The sequence below is a fragment of the Zonotrichia leucophrys genome, chromosome 1, assembly GCF_028769735.1.
Source record: "Zonotrichia leucophrys gambelii isolate GWCS_2022_RI chromosome 1, RI_Zleu_2.0, whole genome shotgun sequence".
Lineage (NCBI taxonomy): Eukaryota > Metazoa > Chordata > Aves > Passeriformes > Passerellidae > Zonotrichia > Zonotrichia leucophrys.
Window position 1 is genome coordinate 95,278,075 of NC_088169.1, and position 13,712 is coordinate 95,291,786.

At 50.1% G+C, this 13,712-nt stretch overlaps 1 long non-coding RNA gene across 1 annotated transcript; it reads right to left on the reverse strand.

Annotated features, from left to right (window-relative positions):
- Positions 1-707: 707 nt before the first annotated feature.
- On the reverse strand, positions 708-5,572 carry LOC135452946 (uncharacterized). The gene is made up of 3 exons (XR_010441740.1): positions 5,497-5,572; positions 4,852-4,967; positions 708-983 (listed from the first exon to the last, which is right to left on the reverse strand). It is a non-coding gene; the product is annotated as an uncharacterized LOC135452946 (long non-coding RNA).
- Positions 5,573-13,712: the final 8,140 nt, after the last annotated feature.

Consider the following 13,712-nt stretch of genomic DNA (forward strand, 5'->3'; position numbering starts at 1 on the left):
CCCACTCAAGCTCCGGCTGGCAGCCTCCCGTGCGCTGCCGCGGGAGGAGCAGCGGGCGCTCGGTGCCCCGCGCCCCGGGCACGGCCCGGCTGCTCCTACGGGACACGGCTCGGAGCGGCTCCAGCACTCCGCTATCCCGGCCCCACAGCGCACTGCAGACACCCCAACAGATAAATCACCGAGCCGCGCTGTGCTGCTCCGCTCGGGACACTCTGGGATAAGATAGGCTTCGCTCCGCTACTCGCAGCGGGGTTAACTCTGGCGCTGGGCCCACCTCCAGGTCAGGCTGGGTTACCTCCCTCACCTGTGGGGCTGCGCCTTTGGCTGAGCTGCTCCCAGTGCTCTGACTTGACAGAAACCTCCGCTTTTAATTGTTGCGTGAGTTTTCTGCCAGCTTGGCACGCTGGAACAGCTTTTCCGAGCCAGCATGAGTAAGAGGGTGGGACCGGGGAGAGCACAAGCACAGCAGCCAGCGGTTAGATCGGCTCGGGCGATCGTGGAACCGCAGCATCCGGAGCAGGGGCACAGGGAAAGCTGCCCGCGGCTCCGGCCGCAGCCTGCCCGGCCCCAGAACCTGCTGGGCTGCTGGTCAGCGCAGGCGGCACCAAACTCCCCACCGGGAGGAGTCAGGGTTAGCTCCGCGTTCTTCAGCAGGAGTCACGCGAAGGCAATTGTTGATTTATTTAAATAAAAGGAGTTGGCAGCCTAATCAGTTTGGAAATTAATTTCCTTGTTAATTTGGGGGTTTTGACTTGCTCATGAATATTCACAAATGCTCGTCTTGTTGTGAATTTTTTTTCCTCTCCTCTATGTAATTTATTTTTGTGATTGTCAGATCACCTCTGAAGGTGACATTTCCCTCCTCGTTCTGCAACGCAGCAAATGTATTCAATCTTATGCCTTGGAAGAGGAGCTCCATCCTGGCACTGACATCTCTTTTACTTCTCTCTTCTTTGCCAGTGTCCTTCCTCCCTGCATGCTGCCTAGGAAGAAACAGGAGTGAATCTCCTCCAAGAGGGCTGACCTGGACTTGATAACTGGGAGCACTCATCAGAATGCCCTATACCGGGCAAGGCAAATTGTCACTTGAGTATTGGGACAAAGTGGTTCATATTTCTTAAGGTGCCTGGAGTTTTCTGCTCCCCCTCCCACCCCGCACTGCCGAGCACCCTTCAGCAGCACGTGAGGCAGCGTGACTAACATCTGCCACAGACACTTGATTTGTCTTATCTCCTTTCCTTCGGAGGAGGCAAAGTCAGAGAAACACGGGTGTGTGTCTCTGGAGAGTACAGCTGATCTCTTTACCTTCTTTCCCAGCTCTGTTCCCTCCCTTTACTTATGCTGGCAGCTCTTGCTCCTTTCCACACCAGGGAAGAGCATCCTGGCTGCCACCACAGGTTTCTCCTGGTGAGACATGCCTGTGTCCCGTGTGTGTGTGTGTTTAGGGCTTCTAGGATTTCATAACTGGCAGGCTGGGCTCAGCTGAGGAGTGTGGTGAATAAAAGCCTGTGTAAAACCGCTGGTGCTGGGGGCAGGAGGAGCAGTGTGGGGTGGAGAGGTGCCCTCCTTATGCTGTGCTCATGCACAGAGACAGGCTTGGCGGAGAGCTGGCCCCACAGCAAGTAACGTGATGTGCGTAGTGGAGACTCCTGGGCCAGTCTCCAGACCAGCTCATTTCTTTAGAAAGGCCAGATTTGGTACAGCCTCCCTCTATCCAAGTTGCTGGGAGCTGTGTGAGGAGGGCTGGCCAGGCTGCACCAGGCCGGGCTGGGAGCTGGGCAGGGGCTGACACAGAGGTTCACAACTGTGCAGCAAGGAAGTAAGGCAGCAGCAATGCCAAGTGACTGCAGGAGGTAGCAGAGCCCTGGAGCAGGTGGTAGGTGGAGGTTAGTGGGGCCTCCCTCCTGGGAGCAGAATCATGTGAATAACACAGCCGGGTTCCCACCTCCTGCTGAGGGCACCAGCTCCTGACAAGCTCAGAAAAGAAAATGTGAGGAGAAAGCCAGCCGGTTACCACGACAATTGCTCTCTCACAACCTTTGCAACAACTTCTGCTGTGCAGCTTTGGCCCAGGAGGGTGGCAAACACACACCTCCACGCTGGCTGCCTGATCCATCTCCCATCCTTGTTGCCTCCTCCACAATCACATCTGACTGTCACGTTCCCACCTCAGCACTTTCCTTCTTTATCCACTCTCCTGATTTCTCCAGTTCTCTCTTTTTTCACCACCCCAACACAAAGCACACACGCCGGCCCTTCAGTTGTGATTACAGACCACCCTCCCGTGGTGCCACTGTACTCTCTTGTGTTGAGCGCCTTTTGTTTGCTGTCTGTGTGTAAACTGCACTGCTCACCGTGGCTGCCCCGGTAACATAGGTGGTATTTTGTGTCATAGGATCCTGCTGGGCTGGTAAACCTGGCCTAATGAGGCCTCATGGCATCATTAAGCTGGCTCAAGTGGTACCTGAATTTGTGGGGGGTACTGACCAGTAGGCAGAGATGGACAGATAGACTTGGAAGGCGTGATGATGTAGTGACACACATTTTAAGGATGGCGGCTGTTCCTTCTCACCCAAATTTGTAGCTGATTGTAGGACAATATTTGGTTATTCTGCAGCTGGTATTTTAATCTTGAGAGTACATTTCTCAGCAAGGCGTGTTGTCCTCACTCTTTTCAGGGAACTGACATCTCTTTGGCAATCGGCTGATTAAATCCCCTGGCAGCACACAGCAGAGAGCATTTCAGCGCGTCATTCTTGGTTGGGGTTTTTTTTTGTTGGTTTGGCTTTTTTTTTTTTTTTCTCCTGCTGCATGGAAATAGATTCCATTTTCCCCTGCTTGGTAACTTTTCTGCTTAGTGTTGCTTAAGCTTTTAGAAATACACAGTAATGGAGAGTTACAGATGCGTGTTATCCTGCACATGCTTGGTTGCCTGAATCATTTCATTATAGTGGCATCTTGCTCTGTTAAGGCCAAGGAGCAGAAGCCGCACACCTGGGATACACTCTGGAATTTGAAGCACATGCAGCAACAATGCAATCCTTTTTTCAGTGAAAAAAATAAGTTTCTCTGGAAATGGGAGAAACTGGGAGGACTGGGAACTTGGAGGTGTGTCCCTGTTGGGCAGGAATGTAACAACCTGTGATTGGATCAGCCTTGGCTCCAGGCTGAGTTCATTTGGCCGCTGTAGTGTAGTAAGGGCAGTTAGTTACTGAAACTTCTGGCCAATGTGCCGTGAATACAAAACCCATAATTTTGAAGGAGGAAAAATATTACTAATTAGATGTCTCAGGACAGCAAGAGTGGCTGAGGACCTTCAGCACAGGGCAAAAATCACAGTTACATCAGAACTGAGAGGATCCCTCTTGAGTGGGCACAGGCAAAGCCTGCTCCAATAGGGGGATACATTCTCTGTGGCAATAAGCCCTGTATTTTATTAGATCCCCACAAATGTTATCAAGAAGCATTTTAAACGTGATTCAGCAGTGAGCCCTTCAAGCAATGAAGGTCCCCTAGGCTGCATTAGCAAAGGTGTAGTCAGCAGATCAAGGGAAATTATTGTTCCCATCCACCTGAGAGGTGTGAGGCCCCACCTGAAGATCACACCCCAGCTGCAGCATGGCCAGAAAAAGGCCCCCACAATGGAGGGCAGAGCACACAATGCACAAGGAGAAGGCTGGGGGAGCTGGGTTTGTTAAACAGGGAAGACCAAGGGGGTGTCTAGTTGCTGTCTGTTCCTCCCCTAAAAGAAAGCTGTAGAGAAGGGGAAGCCAGACTCTGAGAAGGCAACAAACAAGGGACAAATGTTGAAACAAAGAAATTCTGAACAAGAGTAAGAAAAAATTTCTTCCCCTTGAGAGCAATTCAGCAGGGGAAGATGTGCCTCAAAAGACTGGGATATCTCCATCCTTGGAGATGTTCAGAAGTTGTGTGAGCAAGGCACTAAGCAAGCTGATCTAGTTTTGGAGTTACCCTGCTATAAGCAGGGAATTGGACTAGAGACTTCTAGAAATCCCTTCTCACCTGACTTTTTGTGTGGGTCAGTGTTTTTGTGCTGCTGATCTGCCAAGAGGCACTGTTCAGTGTCTTCACAACGCTGGGAGCCAGAAGGTCAGTATGCTTGTTTGGCCCCGTGGAAATGCATCTGTGCTGACAGCAGCATTAGCATCTGTAAAGCCTTTCTGCACGAATGTCTCTTCTCCAGCTGGCTCACCACCCTCTCTAGCACAACTTGTCCCATTTTATACCACAGATGAATCTCCTAACAGCAAGATCTGGTTGGTTTGGGGGTGACTCCTTAAGCTGTGACACCCATGTTTTTCTGAACAGCAGCAATCACTGAAATGTCATTTAAAACTATAGTGCAGCATGTAAGAGTTCCCTCCCTACACAAAACCCTCACCCCTTCAGAACCAGAGTGGCTTTAATAACTGGTTTAAATGCTTGGTTTAGGTGTCTGCATGTTGCTTTGCAGTCAGAGAATCTGTGACGAGTTTCAGGAGATTTCTGTTCCCTTTCAGAAGTTAAACAGCCACATCTCAGCCCCCCTCTTTTTGAGAAACATGCCTCTGTGATAGCCTAAGCTGTGGCTTTCAGCTCACCAGGAGAGCAGAGGGGTGGGTGCTCGGCTGATGCACTCCTCACACCACCTTCAGTGCTCACCACAGTGCTGCTAAAACACCTCTGGGTCTTTGCAGCTGCCTCCTGTCATTTCTCAATAAGAAGGATGATACTGAAAAAGGTGGGAGAAGAGGATATAAGAAAGGGTGGAGAACAGTAACTTGATGTATTAAGGCAAAAGCAAACCTTGAGAAGCTCTGTAAAAAGCAAGATTTGAACTCGCCACCTTACCTTGATATTTGTGGTGGTTTTTTTGATTTTTTTTTTCAAAGCTGTCTGAGGAAGCAGCAGTTTTGGGAGCAAAGATTTGCAGCATATCCATCAACTTCAGAGTAAGCATGTCAGGCCTGGGAAAAAGGAGCTATATTTCAGGAAGAGAGAAAACAAAGTACTCTGGGCAGCTGCAAACCCATTAGTCTAGTCTCAACAGAGTATAAGGTTAAGAACAAATTACAGAAGGAAAACAGAATTAAAGCTACAGCAGTAAGTGGGAAATGGAATTAAATACAAAATGGGTTTATCAACAAAAGCACAGTGTGCCCTTAACTTGATCCTTTTCTTTACCTCCTTTCCCTTACCTGGGTGAAAAAAGAAATTGGTAAATCTAATCTAGTTGGATTTCAGTAGGGCATTTGTTGCAGTAAGGGCTGGAAGGCAGCTAGATAAGCTGAAGTGAAAGGAATTAGTAGGAGAATTTGAGGTGGGTAAAATGCCGGGGAGAGGCAGATGATGTGTGGAGTCAAAAGGGAACTGCCACCATGGAGGAATGTCACTGGCCTTGGGAATAATTCTCCTTGCAGTAATGGCTCTAGCTCAGCAAAAAAGCAGCATGAAAAGGAAGTTTGCTGATTAAATGCATTTAGGAGAATTACTCACAGTCTGAAGCAGAGAAGTGCGAGGTCCTGTTCTTTGCTCCTGCTAACAGGAATGTCTTTTACACACAGAGATTCACTGGTTAGAAATGACAGAGGAAGAGACAGATCTGGGTGCATTCATCATTCACGAGGTGATTATGAAGCCCCGATGTGACGTGATCACAAAGACAACAGCCTTAAAGAGATCATTATGTTAATCTTATTTAGGATGCTGTATACAATTTGTCACTCATACTCAGAAGTGGGCTCGGGGCTGGCAGCAGTGTGGGGGAGCTGGAATAACAGAGTCTGTCTCCGTGCCTACCCTTGCTCTCCATAGGAGCGGACATGGAGCCTTCCTTAGCCTAGCAAAAGGCTGGAATGGATGAACTTCTCTCTAAAAACCCATTTTATACACAGAGATGTGGGCAGAGAAATGAGCCATTATAGAAGGGAAGGTGCTCAGCCATGATTTAGTTGGGCAGTCCTTTCTCTTCTGAGCTTGGCTCTTTTTAAGGCTGCTCAGATTTACCTCTCCCTGCAATTTGCTGTGCTTCCTTGGCAGGCAGAGCAGGTTAGCACGACAAGCACAGCATTATAAGAAAAGATGTGCTGAACACAGACCCACAAGCCTACATTTTTCTGCTCCGTCCCCAAAAGAGTTTTTCCTTCAAGGGTAAGAGATCAGTCCAAAGTCTTGTGCTCTTTATGCAGGTGACTTCTTGGCGCTTCTCCCACACAATGCCTGCTCCCATAAGCTCTCTCAGAAAGCAAGTCTAAAACCCAGCATCTCAGAAAAGGCTCGGTTCTTTGCAGAAATACACAAAAGCCAGTCTGAAGTAAATGTGCCACATGCCCCTGCAGCAGAACTGAAAGGGTTTCATTGTGCTGGTTTTCACGTTGGAGAAAGAGTGGTAGGTCTTGAACCTGGTTTACACCTGGATGGGATTAGTGCTGATCTAACACTTGACTGAGGGTGGGGGGTTGCAGTAAGTATAGCTTGCTGCAGCTTGCTTCTGACAATGATTTCTGAGGTTTATTTAATTTAATTGGGGGAAATGAAATTGGGACGAGACCTCAGGCAATCATGTAATTCAGCCTCCTGACCCGACGACAAGATTAAGTAAGCACAACTCATTCCTGACAGATATTTGTTGAACCTGTTCTCAGCAGCCTACAATGACAAGGCTCCCTGGCCAATCTAGTCCAGCATTTTATTGCTCGATAGTTAAAAAGCTTTTTCTACCACACGGCTTAAGCTCTCAGTGATGAAAATGAATCTACCGATTTCCACAGCCCCGTTGAAAAATGCCTCTCCACCCTGACACTGCAATCTCCCCAAACCAGCTGTATATACTTTTTGGCAATTGTGTGCATCTTTTTGGAAATTCCAACTGTGGTTTTTTTCCCCACTGTTTGTGCTTTTCACTCTATCAAAAGCTTTGGAGTCAAGACGTATCACATCTACTGCACCCCCCCAGCCCGCCAGTGCAGTTACCCTGTCAGACAGCGAGATTAGATGGGCTTAATGTGATCTTCCTGATGAATTGAAGTTGGAGGGTTTTTTCAGGTTTGAAGTGCCCATCGGAGGGGAAGCTAATTCATACGTGCAGCTGCTGCCTGACAGCGATGAGAAAGAGGCTGGGGTGGAGGGGCTGGGGGCTGTGGCCAGCTGAAGGGGAAGGAGGCAATTCCAGCCAGGACAAGCAGTCTGCTGTTTGGTTTCTAGGGATGACAGAGTCTGCCAGGAGCCCCTTGGGTGAGCACCGCAAAGTGTGGAAGGACGGTCTGCTACAAGTGTTTTCACAGAGTGTAACATCAGAGATGCACCAAGGCTGTGCACCGTGAACCCCTCTGGAATTCATTATGGACTAAAACATGCTGAGAGGTTTTCAGAGTTAACAGGCTTGGGCTGCATCACTCTGGGTGGCTTTTCAGGTTTCAGCAGCACTTGCGCCTTTATTGTATCCCAGCGTTTTCACAGCATCTGGAGTAGATCCCTCTGGGCAAGGCTCCCAAGCTTCAGGTAAACATCATGTTCAGGGAAGTACTTTTTTAGATGTGTTTACAACATCAGCAGGGAGAACTCACCAGCTGCCTTGCTTCCTCTCACTGTCGTGCACACAGCTTATCTCCCAGGGTTACTTCATCATCCTCCTTGTGCTGTAGTTCACAGAGAGCTAAGCTCAGCAGCAGTGGTGTTAGTCACAGCACATCTTGCAAGCTTGCCACTGTTTCTCCCCCATATCACACACCTGGACACTCCTTTTTCCCCAGCAGGCAAGGCACACAGCCATATGGCAGGAGGGAACGGCTCCTGATGAGAAGCAGAGCTAGTTGCTGAGAGTGTCCCTGTCCATCGTGTCCCTTTCTCCCATATCAGCTTCATCCTTCCCATATTCCACCTCTCCCTGGGATGGAGAAGTCATTCTGTCCTTGTTAGAGGCTAAGCCTGCCATCTGCTGAAGCCATGACTGTATTTGTGCCAGAGTTCTCAGCCATGGGACACAGGGCAGGCTGGGGAGCTGCAGTTCTGTCACACAGCTGCTGCAGTTTTAGCCAGATTCAGCTACTGCTGCCTGAGGCAAAGCCAGGCACAGCTTGGGGTGGCACTCCTCAGAAACCATTCCATTAAGTGGTTTCACAGAATCAGTGAGTGGCTGAGGTTGGAGGGGAGCTCTGGAGGTCATGTGGTCCAGCCTGCCCCTGCTGAGGAATCACCCAGAGGGTCTCCATGAGCAGCAGTCAGTGCTGGGTACGGGCCTCCTGCTAGACTTGGTGCCCCTGCTCACCCTCTGTACCCGGCCGTTCAGCCAGGATTCAGCCATCTCACTGTTTGCTCATCCAGCCCATACATCAGCAACCTGTCTGTGAGCACTTTGTGGGAGACAGTGTCAAAGGCCCTGTTGAAGGTGAGGCATTTTATCATAGCAGGTTATCAAGCTGGTCAAGCATGACTTCCCCTGGATGAATCCATGCTGGCTATTCCTGATGATTTTCTTGTCACTTACATGCCGGGAAATGATTTCTAGGATTACCTGTTCCATCATCTTCTCAGGGATCAAGGTGAAGCTGACTGACCCTGGATCCTCCTTCTTGCCCTTCTTGAAGACAGGAGAGGTGTTTCCTTTCCCCAGGTGTCAGGTACTTCTCCCAGGTGCTATGACCAATCCAGAGTTATTGAGCGTGGCCTTGCAATGACTTCTGCTGGCTCACTCAGCACTTGTGGGTGCACCCCATCAGGATTTGATGCATTTCTTCTGTTTCAGAGGCAAGCAGATCCAACTGCCTGTATCCATGAGCGTGTTCTGCCTGTTTGACAGAGCACTGTCCTTTTCTCATTTTGTACTCTCCATCCTTATGTTCCTCACACTCCACAGAGCTGTCTGCTTTCTGGGTACTTTTCCACTATTCAAACTGAGTGCACAAGAGTTGCAAACTTGTTCCTGGGCCCTCTTACTAGACCCAAAAGCTCCTGAATTATTTATTGATTCTCCACGTGTAAGCTTCTCTAGACAGGGCTTTAGGGATTCCAGCTGTGGCCAGGTGTTCTGCCTGGAGGAATGTGGGACCCAAGGGCACATGTTTCCTGCCTGGTGTCTCACTGGAAGCAGCAAATCCTTGGATCAGGGCAGGTGAGTCCGGAGATGCAGCAAGTAGTGTTCTGCAGGTTCAAGTGCTTCCTTCTCCCTCAGCTGGCTGAGCTCCTCCTCCCAGACAGGCTGGCATAATGATCTCCACATCCTCAGGGCAGTTCTCAGTCTCACCTAGATACTCAAGAGTTCCTAGAAAATCTTTTGCATCATTGCTGGGCCTCGTTTTAGCAAGGATGCTTGTGTTTTCCAGGAACTCTCTCAGCACCACGGTCACCTGGGGCTTCGTTTCCTCCAGCCTTGCAGGCACAGTGAGCATCTGTCGCAGAAGCCTTGGCTCTGTCTGAGGAGCAGCTGCCACCTGAGAAATCACTCTTTGCTCCTTCCCTGTCTCCTTTTTCTGGAGTGGAGCCCTCCAGGCCTGCCAGCTGACAGCCCTTTGCTTCCCCCAGATCAGCTCCCATCGTCTGCACATCCTTGCTATGGCAAGTGTGGCCAGCTGCCCTTTTGGGTCAGCAAGAAGGCAGGTACTGCACACACTACAGATACAAAAATCTTCAGAAAGTAGAGAATACATTTCAGAAATGCTACTTGCTCCCCCAAAACTTCTGGAGATAGGAGCCCAGCACAAAGCCTGGCTGGACAGAAGGATGCTGAGGAGCCTGTCTAGGGCAGGATTTGTGGCTGTCCTTCATGTGGAACTTCCTATAAGTAACTCTTTAGAAAATACATACCCAGCAGCAAACACTGTAAGAAAATTTGTTTTAAACATTAGCAGTTTCTAAAGCACTAATGTTTTAATGAAATGAGAAAGGTGAGCTGGAAATGGCAGCAGCATGGGTAACAGGGCAGTGGTGTTCAGGGGAGTCCCTCTGGCCATTCTTTGCTTCTGTGCTCGAAACTTATGCAATCACCATGTATTAAAATTTCCAAAATCTGCAGCCCTGGCTCTTGTGCACTGTACATCTCTATAGCTGTGCTGGCAATCCTGGTCTGAATTCCCTTAATGTGGAGCCTGGGATGGGGCTGAAGCTTGTGGCAGCCTCCTAGCATCCTTCACCTTAGACACAGCAGCCTCTGTGGCAGAAACAGCATGACTGCAACTGCACAAAAGGGCAAACAGCCCGATGCTGCCAAACATCACGGGAGCCCTCCCCAGCTGTGGTTGTGCCAGACCTGCTGGGCTAGCTCAGCTGGCTGCTGGAGATGGCTTTCCCCCACCGCAGAGACTCTGCAGTGCAGTGGGTCAGGGCCTCAGTGAGCGCTGCTGTGCTCTTCCCAAAGCACTGGTGCCACACAGCTGCATTTTTATGAGCTGACACTTGCCAGAAAGTTGCTGCCTTCGGTGTTGATGCAGAGTGGAGTGCCTGGTGAAATCTTTACCCCAGGACGTCCTAATCACACGTAATCTCCTTCTGTCCTTGAAAGCGGTGCACTGAAAGAAGCCGGCATCCCACGGGCAGAAGCACTTTGCCTTTCATCCCAGAGCTGGCAGCCAAAATCCCCACCCTGCCTGCCCCCAAAGGGACTGGCTCTCCCCTCCTTGCCCACCCCCTCTGGCCCCAGGTAACGCTCCCAGTGATCATCACAGAACACTTTCTACCTGACGCAGTGAATGCAGAGAGCTCACAGTCCCTCTGGCAGCTGCCAGCTCTGAAGGTGCACAAGTAAGGTTGCCTGGGCATGTACTTTAGCTCTAAATGCCCTGTTTTTCCACAAGTTTGCGTTTTGATGAACATAATGTTCTGGGAATGAATGAGCTATCACCAAGCAACATTAACTCTGTGTTAACAAAGGGTTTTGACATTGAATTTAAGCCTGAGGACAATGCTGGCACAAGAATGAGTTATCACAGCCTGGGCCATGGGTACACTGAGGATGCAAATTAGAAGGAGCTTCCCACCTGCCAGTGCAAGGATCTGGAACAGCCTTTCAACAGCAGCAATGAGGCCAGGAGATGACTTGTTGTGGGGCTGGAAGTCTCTGAGCAAGAGGATGCAGTGGGGCTGCCTGCCTCAGGCCGGGAGATCTGTGCCAGTCCTCTCTTCTTACGCAATTGCAGGACATTTTCATAACGACTTTGCCCTCGAAGCAGCTCAAGCCAAGCTGGCTGCCTGGGGCTCGCCTGGAAGTGGGGCTGTGGGATGGTGTCCTGGGACACTGCAGAGTGCCGTAGGGCTGTGATTACCCAGGGAGTGAGGATGTGCATCCTCCTGCCTCCAGCGTGCAGAGAGCTAAGCACGGAAATTGGAGGGGACAGTCTGTGACAGGCAGGCCCAAGACCGATTGCTTCAGGTGATGGCTGGGTGTCTCACAGATCTGAGGGGATTTCTGATGAGCAGAAGAGGGCTCCTCCACACTGCAGCCCAGGGGAGAGTGAGCTGGGCACTCAGGGGCTTTGAGGCCAGCTCCCCCACTGGCTCAGTGCCCAGCCAGGCTACTGATTACTGGCCCGGGTCCATCCATCACCCTTTCAGGGTGTGCAGTCACTTGAATGAGACCACCTTGGCACAGGATGGGGAAAGGGGACGAGAGAAGGGGGTGCCCCAGGAGCATCTGTGAAGGGCAAAGCTGACAGCAGCTCTCCCAGGGCAGCTGCAGGCTGGGTGCTGCAGTGGAGCAGCTGCACCTGCCTGGGAGCACTGCCTGCCTCGCTCCTCTCTGCTGCCAGCCCTGGACACCAGCAGCCCTGCGATGTGGCCCACAGCTCCAGCCACCCCTGCCTCCCAGCACCACCTGCACTCAACTGCCCAGCGCAGAAATTCTTGCATGAAACACTCTAGATTCCAGTGGATTATATGAGCTGGGATAAAACAGGAGTTACGGGAAACTCAGTGGTTGACTGTCTCTGTTCTGTTCTTTAACAGATGATTAAGGCCTTGCCAGAGTGAGGTCTACATCATTCCTCAGCGATGAAGGTTAGGGGTTTCAAGCCTAGCTGCTGACTCATAACCAAGAAGAGGAGAAAAGGGAAAATTAGCATGAAGAATGTTGCTGAAATGGCTTGAATGTTGTTCAGAGATTAGCGTAGAAAATATATTGCTGCCTGTGTTATGGCTGGTGTGTTTAGTAGATGTTCTTAATGGAATCTGATCTTTTTAAAAACATGGAACACCTGTGTGTAGAGCATTTGCCTTATATCTGCAGACCCACTGCCAGAAGGGGCAGATTGTTAACAAGCTTCTCCAGAAAGCACCTTTAATTCCTGATGTAACACCAGTGCTTTGTTCTAAGCCTAGATGCCTTTGGATATCTTGGTGAGCTGTTGAACCACTGGATGGCATGTCCTTGTCCAGAATCTAGCCTTGCTCTGCAGGGATTGAAATTTGCTCCCCGTGAGTGCGTGTCTGCAGACCCTTCTGGGACATGAGTTTGGTGCTCCAGCTTCCCCACTAAATACTCAGTTTCTGGCTGCACTCACTGGCAAACTCAGCAGAGGCCTGGAACATGACCTTCAGCTAAGCTGTGTCACCTCCAGTGCGCGTTGCTTCTGGATCAAGGCTGAGGCAGGCGGGGGAGGCTCAGGCTGCTGCTCCTGAGATAACTGGAAGGATCAGGGGAGCTGGGTGAGTGCTCAGTCTAAACAATGGCTTCAGAGCCAGGGCTGTGATCATACTCAAATTAATTTCAAATATGCACAGTAACACAAGAAGCAATTTGCATAAGACGTCACATGGAGTTGCATACAATTTCGCATATTTAAACAAAGTACAATAAAGCACAGCTCGGGCGGGTGTGTGAAATCATCTGTGCAGTGAACCGTGCACAGAAACGACGTACAATTATCACCAAAGAAGAAAACAAATGGCAGCAACCACCCAGGATGCAAAGTGAGCTCAGAAGTTGTGAGACACCACAGCTTATTCCTTCATCCACCATCCTGATAGATGCTTGGAGTCAGGTTATCACGCACTTCTTTTCCAGCCAGCCCTGCTGGTGCAGAGGATGGTGCTCACTGTTTCATACCACTGCTCACCCCTTCCTTCACATTTGAGTCCTTGGCTTCAGCTTTGCTAAGCACTTTCTTCATGCACCATTCTTGCATAGATTTCCAAGTGTGAAGGACTCCCCCCTCACCAGGCACTGCTCCAGGTGATACTGTCCTTGCCCTTTAGTGGTAAAGGCCAGAGGCCAAAAAACTGGCTCTGGGAGCAGAAGGGCAGACTCTGGCAGCCTCATTTTTGGTGGTCTCAGAGCTGTGGTTATTCAGAGCACGATTCCTATGACTTAATTCTTGGTACCTGTGTAGGTCACATGAAGTGGGCTCCATCTCATCTCCTGGAAAATGATGGCCAGACAACTAACATGGATAAGGAAGCAAGAAAAGGGAACAGCATCCCTTAAGTGGGAATGTATCATCCTTTAGAGCAAACATCAGAGGGCTGAGACCTTTAAACCTGCAAAAGACTTTTCAGCCCCTGACCTACATTTTGTGACAGTCCTGCATCTCTCACACATGGGTTGGGCCAGCACTGTAGCAGTGAGACTGAGCTCTGAGGGCTGACCCATAAGCATGTGCTTTGCCTTCCCTCCCCAGGAGGCAGGGGAGGATTCAACTGCTGCTCCTGAAACAGCTGGAAGGATCAGGAGAGCTGGGTAAATGCTCAGGCTAAATTGGAGTTTCAGTGTTGGCAGCACCCCGGTC